Source organism: Anopheles merus, chromosome 2R, assembly GCF_017562075.2.
Source record: "Anopheles merus strain MAF chromosome 2R, AmerM5.1, whole genome shotgun sequence".
Lineage (NCBI taxonomy): Eukaryota > Metazoa > Arthropoda > Insecta > Diptera > Culicidae > Anopheles > Anopheles merus.
The window spans coordinates 53,464,654-53,480,250 of record NC_054082.1 but is presented as its reverse complement, the minus strand read 5'-3'; the positions used below and the strand labels follow the sequence as shown (position 1 = coordinate 53,480,250).

Sequence of the window (15,597 nt, the reverse complement as noted above, 5' to 3'; positions counted from 1 at the left end):
CCGTCGGATCGTTTGCGACCGCGTACCACTAAGAAGCAACAGTCGGCATTGCCTCTAGCGGCCAGCTCCAGTCGTTCCTCTGCTCCTCCCCTCATCCCATGCTAGTGAAAACTAGCGCGCACCAACCTCCCTTTGCCACCTACTCACCCTGCTCCTTTTGGGGGGTTGAACTCGATTCGTATCCCGGTTGTAGCTTCGGGTTGGCTGTCGCGAGCCCCGATTGAAGAAGTGCTTCCTGTGGGATGTCTTCGGAAAGAGCGTTGTCTTCTCGCTCACAGTTCCCAGCCATTCTCCCTCTATCGTTGTGTTTCTATCTCGCTCGCTTGCTCGATTGTAGAATGATGGGTTTTTTTTGCGTACTCGATCGCATGAACTTCCCGAAGATGCGGCTTCAAATGCGCTCTCGCTCACGCCAAGCTTTCGGCTCCCTCCTGTGGATGACCGGCACTGTTTGTGCGAAGGGTAGGAAAAGGAAGTAGAACCGTCGGAGAATGATCGCGAACGGTGGCCGAACCGGGGTGGACGGCAGAACAAACGATCCGCGCGTTCCGCAAACCGCGATCCCGATGAAGGTATATAAGTAACCGCTGTAATCAGCACTGGAGCAATACTTTGTATCCGTCCGCGACTGGCCGCGGTCACAGGCGCAGTCAGGCCGTTTTGTCCGTGTAGGTGTAGCTAGTTACGTGTCTGTAAATGAGCGTTTCCGCAGGAGGATCATTACCTCTAGAGATCCCGACAAAGAGCCAGTTCCGTATCAGTGCAACACAATAATCGATCTACCAAACCCAAATAGTGCGAACTTTGCTCCTGATTCATTGACCCTTAAGCTTGGAAAAAACTTTCCACGCCGTTCTGCATCCGAGCGCAAAACGGAATAACAGAAAATTAAATTTATAAATACTGCCAATCTCGCAACTTAGTCCTACAGGATCGCGAAACGATCTTGTTGTGTTAGTGGCAGGGTACAGGAACGGAAAAATTGGTGAAAGTTCATATCGTTCTTGCTCCGAGCGAGTGTGTTTCTTGTCAAGGAATAATAGTGGAATGGACGGACCAGTGATCTCAACAAAGTGAAGAAGCTGCAGGGAACATATAGCAGTGTGTGAGTTTTTTTTATTTGTGTGTCTAACCGCAATCCAGTTAGTGCTAGTTCCTTTAACTCTGGTCGAAGGTATGTTGTGATATTCTTTGTGTTATTGTTAGTTTAAATTTGTTCTAAACCTCAACTGCCCAAATTTATGTTTCGTATACAGCAATGTGAGGTTGTTTTTTACCTAACCCGCCCAAAATTTGTGGCCAAAGATTTACGAGCCGTGTAAGTGATAATCATCTTGATGTCATGCAAATTATCAACTCTCATACGGGTACGGAGTATGGTTCGTGACCCCAGCTCTCATGACGAAGTAGCGCCGAGGGTGCCAAGTGGATTTGGTCATAAATTTCTCACTCCATTCACCCAGATTCACCACCGATAGTGTGGTGGCTGAAGAATCCATTCCTATCTGCACTTTGCCACCGCAAAACCGGTACTTTTGGCGAAACGAGACGAAATCGAACCGATTGGCCTTAAGAACAGGCTATCATTATACGAACAGTACTTGTCGTGTTTATAATGTAAAAAAAGGAAAAAACCGATGCATAGCGTTCTTTTTATTTTGCTAATGTAATATTCTTCATTGGTGAAAGTTGCTCGAGCATGTTAGGTTCCTCGGGTCATCCTGTTCGCCCAACTTGCGCGTATGCCGATATAGCTACGTTGTGCGATTGGCTTTTCGCTCGGTTTGTAAAAAGTTTAAAAATACCTTTGCGGGATAAAATCAATTTTCCATTTATGTTAATTTAAATTTATGCCCCTCGATTGCCCGATGGCAAGTGCGTAAATCACGCAAAAGATGGGAACACTTTTCCATTTAAATCAAACAGGCGAATAAAAATAGCGCGGCGGCCAGTTTTGCTTTATTACACCCATGTTCAATTGGTATTTCATAATGAACTCGTGAACCACATTCGGAACGAGTTCTACATTAAAACTTACTCCTCTTCGGCTCAGGTTGCACATCTGATCGCGAAGGACAACGAAGCTGGTCACGCGTGGAATGCATCCGTCCTTTGGCAATCACCTCTGGAACATGTTCCTTCTGGTGACGTACCTCATCAAAAGAAGACAAAGAAAGAGAGAATAATGTAATTATGATTGATCTTCCTTTTTTCCTCATCGGTCCATTTGCTGGACGTTTTGCTCCCAATTATGTTGTATATGATTATGGATCCGACAAGAACGTCAAACAAGCGTCACGCATCGGAACCTTTGCGGTAGCGCGAAACCGGTGTAAAGAAAACGGCACGTTGCAGTCCATTTAATTTTTGACAATAATCGATTCTGAACGCTTACTCGCCGCAACGGCTTTCGCTCGGAAGGACATAACGAAATGGTTGTTATTAAGTTGTGTACTTTGGAGCCGTTTTGCTCAATGACATTAACCAAATGAGTGTGACATTTCGTCGTTCGCCGTGGTTGTTCCGGAAGAAAACAAGGGTGAGCTGCCAAATTCACCTTACACACACACACATACTTTACGCCACCACGAAACTGGCTCGTAACAATCGCTGTTCAACATGCCATTCGACAGCAACGGATGACCTGTTGGTGCTGGGTTGTACTTCTCACGATTATGCTAATCATCGTCCGGTCAGATGGTGTACCGGTAGTAGCTTGTCGAACCGACCAATTTGGAGCACTTGATCGCCAAAGAAGATGCGCGCGGCGTCAAAGAGATCACACAACCGGAACCATTCTGACAAAATCACGATGCCATGATCATTCTTCATTAGAATCGATCATACCTTCAACTGACGGCGGATGTTTTTGCTGTTCCTGCGGCTCCGTAATGGACTCATCAACGCTGACCCGCGAGGTCACCCGGGAAGCATCCGTCACATTCCGACGCGACCTAATCATCGCCCAGCGTGCAGTTGAGGAGTAGTAGAATAAAAACAAATCCAAACATCGCAAAGCCCTTTTAATCATTGCTCATCATGGTGGAGGTCGCCATTTGAGTTCGCTGAATCGCACGCCATGTCACGTGAATAAACATATTCCAAATTATCGCACTCAAGCTCACACACCGATAATTAATAGGCAGGCGATCTAAGCGTCGCTCTTGGCGCATCTTTGCGCTCACGAAGCGACTAATTAATTTTGCCACATTACCTTCAACTGCGCGGTCAACGTATCGCCACAACAGCTCCAGCGACTGGTGCTACCCTTAGCTAAACGTCTAGAACCGATCGGATGTGGCAGCAATGATGTGTTATGTCTTTGGTTTTATTGCACCCAGCATCGTTACTGAAGTCATGTTTTCGAAAAGATTGATGATTTCCTTTCGCGCTTCGATTCCACGATACGATGAGGAGTTCGCTCATTGGTCAAAATAGGGTTCATTCCAATTAACCTACCGATAGACCAGTTAAAGAGCCTCTAGGCAAAGCGATAAGAAGAGCTAAAGCCGTATGGAAAATATTTATTTATCAGTATCCAATCAAGTTATTTTAATCAAATCTTTTAGCTATTTCTACCCTCATGTAATTCTTTACTGTCGCGTTCCCAAGAGCATTTTATCTTTGCTCAAACTTCTTCCAAAAAGTAAACGAACACCCATTCATTCAATCACGCGATATGGTGAATGACCTTGACATTCGTTCTGCTTCAGGTTTGGTCATTGGATTTTCCGCACAACTGTACGAGTAGCTCATTTTCATTTTTCCCACACAGTCTATACACACATACAGAAAATTCACTACCCCAATGACGCCGCAAAGCTTCCACCCAACTAGCACTTGCTGTGAATCGTTGCCTGTTACCAAACCTACTACCAAAAGCGACGTAATCGAGCGCTTCGGCATGCTTGTCCATGAAGACAGTTTAATTAACCTTAACAGGCATGAGCCGCACAATCACGTTGCATGTTTGGTTGGTGCAATCGTCACCCGGAACACTGGTAACACGGTAACTGTCAATTGTCCAATTTAATGATAAGAACAACCCGCTTCTGCAATGTAAGCGTTACGTTGCGTATTCTACACCATAATCAGCCCTAGATTTTGGCAATGATGATCACTGCATTTAAAGCCGCAACCTCGCAAGTTCAATGTTTTTTATTACATTTTTTTTATTTCTTCCATCCTATCCACCTCACCTAACACACGTCTCGCATCAAGCCATCTAAAATATACACAACGCTATTCAATGCATTCCAACCAATTTGCCAGTAACTGTGGATCTTCTGCCGAAAACGTGTCGGAGTTTAACTGATTGTGTTTGTGTGAATATGTGTGTGTATGTGTCTACTCATGCCGTTGGCCTGCTTGATCAATTACCGAATTTTAATTTGATGACACGCTTCTCTACGCCACCATGAATACTGACAGCGTAGCAGAAGCAGAATGTCCTCGTTCACCCTGAAAAGACGACGTGCGCCCGGGATGCTACCCGGTATGGTGCGAACTCACCAGTCAAAAGATTACTATAGGATCGGTCCCAAAATCGACATTGATCAGTATTCCGCATGGGTGGCGAACGATTTGAGCATTCGCAGTTATGAATTTGCTTGGCGGTTTAGCCATTTTCTTCCAGCTATCGTTGCGAGCCGCGCTTAAAAAAGCCTGCCAGAAACGAAGGAGAATTTCACTTGCAATGACGACAGCGCCGTTTATCTGGGACAGACGAATGAATACTGATCAGGAAAGTGGAACCATATGTAGAATACGATTTCCCTTTCTTGCCACTTATTTTGGCCAAATCAATTGAGTTCTTTGTTTTTTGTTGGGTTGTGTTAGTGTAAAGCACTTGTAACTTTTCTGTTATCGAAAAAACTCGATCGATGCACAAAAATTACATTATCATTCTAGGTTGAATTTCATTTTTATCTCAATTAACATTTTTTATGAAACTAAGGAATGTTTTTTGAAATCTTGTCCCAATCATATTCTGGAAACAGATTCAAAAACAAAGCGATCGTAAGTGAACGTACGCTAAGCTGATTCACGCATCCCGGTACAAAAGACTCTAACAGTACAACAAGTGACGAACCGGAAGATCCCCGACGCATTGTATCTGCTTCTTGCTATCCACAAACCCGACAGCTTTGTTCATTGGCCGCTAGTTAATGTAAAAAACCCTAATCGGTTAATAGATTGCGTCTTTCTTTGTGCACAGCGTGCTCCAGCTGTTGCTGATTATTAATGATGTAAAGATGCCTTATTCCATTGTTCCGCTGACACATTCACTTATCGCCTTTTGAGTCATATTTAAATCCCATCAAATTGGCTGATAATCATGGTGATTTTGTTCCCCATTCTAATGAACATCAAACAACGCACATCGCCAACTTCAATCCCGTGGCTGGCCAGGCGTCATGAGCGAACGACCTGCGCTAACCAACCTGTGATTTGGAACAAAACACCTCGCATTGTGTGCAGGCGCAAAATTCACTCAAACACAAACAGAAATAATTTGTTTGCTCTATCTATTGATCATTTTTGTGAAACTCAAACAGTGCTAAAAACCTGATTTTGTTTATAGCTTTGCAACTATCGAATGTCAATAGTGAGGATAGACTTTTCTACACAGCGACTTTAACATTCTCACCTTCACAAGTACGCTCGACATCATCAAACTTTTGCAGACATCGTTCGCTAAACTTTTACGATCTCCATTCGTCCCTTTTTCAACCTGCTCTTATCGCTTCCCTTGCTGTCGGTGCGTCTTGCTGTTGTTAAGCTTGGCACGGCGTGAATCTTTTGGTGTAGTTTTCATCTTAAACCGCACCAACCACTGCTAGTGTGTGAACCTTCTTCTGCGAATCTCAACGGTTACCGACCATTTACGACATGCTCCAGGAATTTGCATAATTTCGTCATATAAAATAATAAACGCTCTCGCGTGTACACCGGCACGGGTATGAAGGTTCGCCTCGGCAAACGGTCCAATCGACGCTAGGTACCGAATGACATAAAGACGGCCAGGACGCCTCACCATACAAACTGGAGACGAGTAACCGAACGATTCGACCTAACACCATGGCGAATCATTAGCTCGGTACGGCTGCATTAACTACCGACATCCGCGCGGGTCACCCGCATGTAGTCAGCGTGTAGTGCCGACACAAGTCGCAAGTTCAAGGCCTATGGCATCATCATCATTTCATGATCTTCCTTGCCGTCGTCATGGTGCTGCCTCTTCCATTAGGTTCTTGATTCTTCGTTCGCCCAAGAACACGAGCCGAAGAAACATTAGGGAAACCCCTAACAGGGCGCACCACACACACAAACACACATAGACAGGCTTTGGGTCTTGCTTGGGTTGGCGTTTTTAAGGCGCGTTTTGCTATATTATATTCCCTGCCCACATGCTGCAGATTGAAAAAAAAGTCGAAGCGAAAGATCGTTCACCTCTATCGATGTGAAAGTCTGAAACTGACCAAAAATTGGGCCACCGGTTGGTGACAATTTTTCTGCCACACGCAAACACGCACACACAAACACACATACCAAACAAGCCTTAAAACCTTTCGCATCCTGTTCTGTCTTTTGTTCGACGCTCGAAACATAACAACTGTGAATGCCAAGATTGCGACGCAGTGGCGGATGAGCTTCGCAAACTTGAGCCATCGGACCGGAAAGAAGATAATTTTTCGTTCTTCCCATCACACCGCCGCTCAACAAACACATTAACCTGCTCCGGTGTATTCCAACGCCGGATTAAGAGAAATGGGTGGCACGACATACTTTTGTACCGATATCTCTTCGGCCTTACGTCCTCCACGATCAATCCAAACAAGGGCGTTAAGCATGAAAATACGGCCAGTAAAAATAAGAATCCGCACGCTCTGTAGAACTTTGATAAACAAAATATGCGCTAAAAATAAGGCCACCGAAGGGACCGTGGTCGCATATGCATAGTGGATAAAACCAGTTTATTTTGTTGTGAGTGTAAATATCTCTTTCTTTGCTCTTTCTTGCTTTGCCTTTTGAAAATGGCAACATTTCAACGAATTCTCCTGGGCTGGATGGGCAACAAACTTGGCGACAGCTACAGTACAGCGCCAGCACCGGCTGTGAAGCCGAAAACCGATTCCTTCAAGAGACGTACAACAAATCGTACAACAACAAAAATCCCAAACAACAAACCCCTGCTCCCAACCGGTCAAAAACTGCACATGAGGACAACTACCGCTCTTATAAATGGCAAATAGTGACTGGCTTTTTTTGTTTGCTGCTAGCTCCCACATAAAATCTGCAGCCACAGCAGAGCGTATTTGTGGTTGTGGAAAGTTGTGTCCTCCTCCTCCTCCTCGTCCTCCTTTCGTTGCGAACGAACTTCTTTCTTCCGTTCGCTCTCACGTACCTATCGCGACCAAAAACGGTGCTAATAAGACTGAAAATTAGACCAAATGTCAGTTCGCCGCAACCTCACGCGAACAGCCACAAACAGGTGGTTCGTTCTGGTTTCGCTTCCCTCTTTGCCTACTTCTTTCGGCAGGGCAGCGCCGGGAACAGCAACAAAAAGAAAAGCATGCAGCTACTAACATGCCGCAAGCATGCACAAGCGACATCTAAATCTGACAAGTCTTTGCCGAACTAGGATTAGCGCGGTGGTGGGCTAAATTCGCGCTCAATGAGATGCACGGGCGTGATACTGATCGCGAAAAGGGGGTTGGAGCCGCTTGAATTATTCATACGAAGCGCATTAAAGGGGAAGAGGGTGATGGTCCCAGATTGGCAGGAACGACCTTTAAGCATGCACCGCGATCGCACGTAACGATGTAAAACCACAGAAACGTATCGCAAGTGGGGGATGGAGAGACTCTGGTTGGCGTCTTGGCCGAGTAGCAAAGCAAAGACAAAACAAACAAACACCCGCCCCCACTTCGCCTCCGATAGGATCAATTCCCATTTTCCCTCTTTGGGTGAGCAGATTGATCAATCTGCGGCTTGTACAACGTATCGGTGGGACGAGATCGCAATACGAAATCGGGACTGGAAGGAAGAAAGGCAAGCGCACGGACCCGTGAAACCCGGAGACCGTGCCCTAATGCCCCCGTATTCGATCGTACGGAATCAATAAATTAACCTCCCTGAAGCGGGAGCCAGTGGCAATGAAGGTTGTACCGGAACCAGCGAAACACGGCAGAGAAAGTCCGAACAAGGATAATCCTGCTTAAGCTGAAATGAGACCAATGGTTGTAATAATATTTTATTTAAAAGAACATCATCCACTCACTGTGCCCGCCTGCCCGTGGGATGTTGCGGAGCTGCTTTGCGTTCAGAATTTCTTGCACCTTGTTCGCGTTTTTACATGCAAGCTCCTCTAATCCACTGAAGTTGGTTCATAATTTATCCCCTTTCTCCCTTTTCAGTCATCCGGGAACCCTCCTTCGTATGACCTTGTTGTGTGCGAACGCTGTCTTACTTTAGCCGAGGTCGCGCCTTTTGCTTGTTTAATATGCCGTGCGCATCTTTCCGAATGGTCCCCGTGGATGCATTCCTCCTCCCTACGGTTGCATCCAGGCCAGGCGCCTTACGTCACTCAATTGCAATGCAGCCACCGGCAACACAGGAGTGTCACACTTCAGAACTGATTTTGAATGGAGATGCACAGCCACACAAACGCACACACAAAAACAGCTCTCCATCCACCGGGCACAACCGTGGCGTGGCAATTTTCAGCAAGAGTGTGAAGTGAACCTGCACCAAGCTTGCACCAAGGCCCCCGTTTAATAAACTCATCAGCAACAAAGCGCCGCAGAACAAATAATTGAACGCAAGCGTTAATACGCACGCATTGTTGTTTCGGCCCGTTTGTGTATTTGCTTTGGGGCGGGTTTTTATCCTGCTTTTGTTTTTACCGTTTCCCATCAGACGCGCGGGCACGCTCGCATTTCCAAAATGCAACCGCAAACAGTTTTCCATTCTGTTGCCAATTTTCGTTCCGGGTCGTGTTATCCGTTTTTCTTTTTTTGGTCACTTTTTTACATCTCTATTTCGCACATGCACATGCATGCCTCGGTTGCTCCCCCTCTTTTTTGGGTTCCATTTGGCATCTCAGGATGGGGAACTTAACGAACCATTCATAAATTCTCATCACTACCATTACCCTTCGAAAGGAGTGCACACTGCATGCCGCAAACCTCAACCGACAACCACAATCGCTACCACCATCACCACCGCGAAACTACCACCAATCCGATGCACACCCGTCACACAAACCAAGCAATCGTAATCGATTGCATTTCTGAGCGAATGCACCAATCGCGCACCAATCCCACACGGTGGATAAAGTTGAAAATGGTACAAAAGAATGCTTTCCACCGAAAAAAAAAGCACAGGCATTCCAACCCTGAACGGCAACACAAACATATACACGTTCGCGTCCTTTAATAAACACGCTCACGATTGCCGATGGGTTGAGACCAAGTAACGGAACACGCTTTGAAAAATCGACCGATAAACTGGAATCGATGGATGAATCCACATCTTCCTTTCCCTTCCTTTCCTCCAGACCAGGCACAGGAAATGGAAATGGCAAAACCTTTCTCCGCTCTGTCCAGTTCACTCTGCATGCGGCCTTTCGGTAGCGGAGAGGTGGGAAAAATCAACATCGTCCCAAAAGAATGGTTGGCAAGTGGTACTGGGGATGAAAAATCGTTCTCTCCCGTTGCATGGTAGCAACCCAAAAAAAATGAGCACACATTTTTATACCAACCCCGCCTCCCCTTACCTCTCGTATTGTCCCAGCAACGGTGATGTTTATGTCTCCACCCTTTGCCCTCAATTGGAGCGTTATTATTTAGCAGCTCAATATCGGTCGGTTAATTTTCGCACCGGTCCCTCGCGCTCGATCCTTTCCCTCAGGTCTGACCAAAAACGGGCCGGGACATTCGGTTGAAAATTGCATTTTTTACGTGCCGGGAATATTTGCGCTTTTAGTATTTTTGCAATTCACCGTACTTTCCGGTCTTCTATCAAAATGACCGAACCGCACATCTGAATGTTTGCTAGCCGAACAAACAACAGCAATATGGGCGGGCTGGGCTGGTGATGGTGCTGGTGGGCCTGATTTATTTATTTCTAGACAGTTTGTGCCGGAATATACTGTACCTCGCTTACGCCAACATTCGTTTTCCTTTTGAGATTTAGTGATTTTTGTTTTTTTGACATGTTTCGTTGCCTCTAAATCCCGCGTTATGCCATGTTAGCATTAAAGTGAAGCATCGATAATGCTACACACATTCGCTACAACTCACATGAGGTTTGAGGCGAACAATCCAATACAATTTCTGTGCAATGCATTGGAATTTGGTCACTATTTGACTAAAAATGTCAAGTATTTTGAACATGAAAGCTTAATAACCCTTTATGTTTGATCTTTTCGTTCGATGTTCGAAATGTGTAATTTCCCCATTATTCTACAGCCAAATGTACACCTCGTTGGCATGTGTTATCTGGTTCACGCATTACCCGATCATCATTACTGATGGCGAAATGCAAATGCCGATTCCCGGCTAGACGCTCGCCTCCAAACATGAATTGAACGTGCCGCGTTGCGCAGACAGGTGCTTAAAAGCTTACGCTTCGATTGGAATCGTGCGTGAATAATGACCCCCGGAGAAATGATTTTCCACTCTCTTGACTTGTCCGCCATCAACAACTGTCGCTCGCCAATATATATGAATGTATGGCTGCCCGTCGCCTCGCGGGCAACTTTGCACTGCACCAGAAAGATAATTATTGCATGCCATTCGTGCAATTATTACCGCTTGCCGGAAGGTGAAAATATATTCGCACGCGTGGCCACCCGTGTGCAATCCTCACATGCTTGAGATGAAAGCATCCCGCCGAGGACGCCCTTCAAATGGCTAAATTTGCGCCAACAGCGCTTCTGCATGGGGCCCACAGCCCGGTCACCCAGGGCGTCGCGTTGGCCAACTCTAATTGATTTATGGCTTTGGCTCGTTGAAAGTCCTCCCTTTCCCGGCAGGCCTTGGAACCGCAACACCAAAAAGTCCAACACGTCCGGGCCCGGAAAGGATTACGATCAATTTTCCACCAAACATCGTGCTACCTTTGCCTTTGGTTTGGAAAAGCCCGACTCGTCCAACTCGTGCCCGTGTTTGGCCACCGATGATGTATTTCGGTCGGCACTCGACACTGATGGCCTGGCTGGCGCCATGCCCTATCGTCGCCGGACCGAGGCGGAAGGATCAGTTCTAATTAGACGCCAATCGATTCTGATTACCACCGTGCAATTAGCGAAAGTGTTTCTACGACATCGGGCCAACCGTACTGTGTACGCGATTTCGCCGCCCTTATACAGGTTATGGAATATTCTTTAATCTTTTGTTCATCTTTTTTCTTTCAGGTAAGCTATTTGTAGAAAATTTAGAAAACACTTGGAATCAATACCGTCGATAACGAGAAGACCGAGATTGTAATAGTGTGAGTAGTTTCGTTAAATCAACGTTTTACATAAAATGTTCATATCGACTGTGATATTCGAACCAAACACTTGAATAAAACTCCCCAAGCTACCGTTTAGAATGCAGCAAATGAGCAAAGATTCTTTAGGAATGAGTCAAATCAGACCGTCAGCTTCACGAGCAACCGGTCGAAACTGGTAGCTTTAAACACGTTACGAGCTACAGTACCCGGCTTAGGAATGTTTATGTCCCTCCACACCAAAAACTCCATAAAACGAGCCCCATCTTCACCGTTCTATGTTGTCTTTCCAACTCTCTTATCGCCCCAAAGCGTTAAAAGTTCGTAAAACCAGCACGGATTAAAACGCCATAAAATTTTTGCATTCTACCCGAGAGCAGTTCAACAATGACATAGCTACGCGTCAAATTTTTATCCGATTAAAGCACAATGCAAACCCATTAACGAAAGAATCGACTCCATTTCACAATACACACACATCCCGGTCTTCCGTTTTAGTCTTCCCATTCCCACCAATCGTCGATGATGATGGTATTTTATTTGTCAAACGTTTGTCTAATGACTCAACTCCATTGTTGCGGTAGCTGTACGGCGGAACCTTCGGGTGCGTCACAATTTCAGTGACCTACAAAGGCCCCGAAATCGAGCCACCGGCTTAATCCACCGACGCTTGCTTTCCTTCGAACGTGCCGGCACGTGACATCAGCGCGTACGCAAATGGGGACACCTTCGCATGCACACCCCATTTACTCCTTGTTCTTTGCGGAGGGCGCATCTTGGCACCGCGCGCCGAGGGTTTGCTGAGATTCTGCATCACCACCACCGGTTTGGACCACGGCTTCATCTCGTGTGCGCTTGTTTGCGCAAAAATTGCAACAAATCTCCAGTGCCCGTGTCGCGAGACGCGAGCTTATTGAATTACCGAAACGTAGAAATATGAGCATCCTCCTGGCTTCGTGGTTTGAAATATTCTCCCCACGTACCCACCGCGAGGCAACTGGGGAGGATGACGATAAAGCGAGGGCTGGAACTGCGAGTGGCGACAACACCACCCCGTTGACCCATTTCGCGACGTACCGTGAAACCGGTTCGATAAAGATCATCCCAAACTCATGTCCTCACCTATTTATTTTGTAGCTGTTGGAGTTTTGATTGTTTCTCCCTTTTTTGTTGTTGTAGTTGTTGTTATTTCACTGTGTCCCGCTTTTCGCGGCACCCAAGCATCCTACGTGGAAGCGATCGCGAGCTTCGTGTTCGTCCCCCTTTTCCGTGGGTGCTTGTGGTTGGTTGCTCCGTCGACGATATCCTGGCGTACACCGCTGCAAGTGCAAGTGCACCAACCACGAGAACCACGCGAACCACCATTAGAACGACAAAAGTTCAGGTGATGTGCCAGTTCGATTGGCCGCTCTGGCAAGAAGCTCGCCCGCTGCTACGGCAAGATCTAGCGGAATTTTGTGTCCTTACCCTGCGTCTTACCTTACCCGTCCACCCGATGCACCGCATGTGTGTGCATCCGTGGACCAGGGCGACCATAATTTAGCGCAAATCGTGATGGTTCACGTACCGTCTGCATCGTTCTCGGGTGTTCTTTTTTCTCGCTTCTTTTTTAAACCTTTCTCCTGGTCCCTACCGTAACCTGATGGGGAAAGATTCTTCTCTATCGCGAACCGCGAATCCGAAACCTCAGCAAAGGTTTCACACTGAAGCTGCCGTTTTTGTGTGTCTATCAGTATCATCGTTACCGTCGCTGCCAGAACCCGGTTCAGCAAACACGGGGATACATGCACACTGATAAGCTATTATTAAAAGCTGCACATACGCGCATGAACGGCGAAACTTTTAATATAAACCGATAGGGTACCCTGATTCACCGACACACTTGGAAACAACCACACAGGAGCACAAAAAAAAAGACTCACCGACCTCAATGAACAACTTTTTGCTAAGCCAAGTGAAGCACTCCATCAAAGTAGTGCCAGCCAGCGACAACACATATGCTTGTCATCCGTCAAAGTAGCATCTTTTGCCAGCTTTGTTCTTGCTCTACGAATGCTCATCATCGATCCAACCATCCACCGCTCTTGCCTATCTATCCATTCATCCATCTTATCCAATCACAACATTCCAAACGTCAACCGGCAGCAAAGACGACACACTCACGTCAGCAAAAACGGAGCCATTAATTAGTGCCTGGGCACAGCAAGTTTATCGCCAATCACCAACCTGAAAGGGTTGTAAGCGCAACACAACCAAACTAAACCCTGCATAGACAACCTCGAAAGTTTGTTGCACGCGGTCGTGTTTTGCAGTGTGCATTAGAAGATTAGGGGCTGATCTATAATGCCCATGTCTGAGGCTGAGAAAACGCGACACATCGCTAGTAGACAAGGTGCATTTTTTTTCAACGCCACATTGCACCGCATTAGTTCTGCTCGCGATCCATCTCATCTGACAATTGCTCCTGTCATGTCGTACATTGTGCTAAACTAGCCGATCAAAGCTCGTTTGCTTTTTCTTCTGCTTTGTGCTTGAATCTCTCTTCAAGAATTCACAGCATTTAAATCATCACACAGACGAACAGATGTGAACTACGCTCCGTGGTGCGGAGTTCTCATCTTCCACGCATCCGTAACCTTCTCCCTATTCCCCCCGGGGAACGGGAATGATTGATTGCAGACGGGAAATATTTGATGAATCATTTCGAACAGGCACACTTTAGTCATTGAACTTTATCATCATATCATCATCATCGTCATCGCCACCACCAATAGTCTCGTGCTTTGGTCCGCATCTGGGGCTTTGAAGCCTGTGCGAAAAATCGCAACCCGCGGTATAAACATCGCTCGTGTGCTTCTCTGGCTGTCCTCGGCCGGGAAGCATGGGTATCATCCCTTCGTCAAGCAGCCGCGGCACCAGCTTACCATTAAGGCATACCGAACTTGGATGCTCGTAGCCAATTTTAACTCCCCATGAGATCACTCTCGCACAACTTCACCATGTTAGGGAGGTGGATTGATTTTCCCCTGCACGAACACATCCCGATATTTTTATTTTGTTATTGCTAACTGCTCACATTCACCAGCCGCGGTGGTTTTATGCGGTGGCGGCGGCGCAACAAAACGGACCAGGATGGGTTATAAATTACCTTAGCATCCGGTTTCAGTGTCGGTTTCGGGATCGATCCACCATTTAGCCCATCCAGCACTGCCATCTCGTGCTATTTTTATTCCTCTTCTTAAAGCCCGAACTTGATTGATCGCTAACAATCGTTCAGTTCCATTCAGGGTTTAGAAAAGGGGTTCGCCGGTTCAAACTTTTGCCTGCCCTGACTCGTCTTTTCCGGCACCAACAACGCCGCAATGGGAGTTCGCTTCACGAAACCGCCAATTCTCATGTTAACCTATCCATGAGGTGGCATAATTCGCTTCAGCTAGTTTTACATCAAACACACCTTCCGCGACTCGCGGGCCACCCTCGGGCCATGTTGTTTATTGCAAACAGAAATTGTCAAATCAATTTGCTCAGCACACGTGTCCAGTGGAAATGAGAATTTGACTCCGTTTCGAGAAACGGGAGCTAGCGCCAGAACGCCACACAAGCGCTAGGGAAGGGAAGCCCGAATGCGTAATAGATTTCAAACGATCCCACCATGAACCGGCACCCGCAGCCTCGCCCACAAACCCTATCTCGACCGCCCTGTCCCGTCCACCCAAACGATCCAATATCTACTGTAGTGCGCCGGCGGTGGGAGGAACACGTGGGCCAGCTAACACGGCACGGTTGCGTTTGCTTAGCCATGTACGTGTCTCGGCAACTTGATGATAGGTGCCGTACCATTTGCTTCAATCAAACGAACCTCCCCAAAGTGTTGACCGAACGCAGCTACCGTGCGCAGGATCCGGCAGGTAGGATCCTTGAAACCCGTAGCGTCGCTGCCACCTCCATTCCCAAACCATTTACCACTAATCGTGGGGTAAGGGGTGGAGGAGTAGACGGAGTGGAGTCGGGAAGTATTTACGGTAGCCCCGTTTAGCCGAACCGTTCCTCCCGCCATCCATCGCTCACTGCCGTTTGATTCTTTGTTCTCAAAATGTG

General features: G+C 46.8%; 1 protein-coding gene across 5 annotated transcripts in view; it reads left to right on the top strand.

Moving 5' to 3' along the window:
• Window positions 1-551: 551 nt before the first annotated feature.
• Window positions 552-15,597, top strand: part of LOC121587897 (mucin-5AC-like) — a 54,179-nt gene continuing 39,133 nt past the window's right edge. For 2 of the 5 annotated variants that reach the window (XM_041905210.1, XM_041905211.1), the window contains exon 1: window positions 553-1,174. The gene's annotated coding sequence lies outside the window, so the exon portion shown is untranslated. Of the gene's footprint in view, window positions 1,175-11,435; window positions 11,500-15,597 lie in introns of those variants that run through there. The other 3 variants (XM_041905208.1, XM_041905207.1, XM_041905209.1) reach the window with 3 other exon arrangements.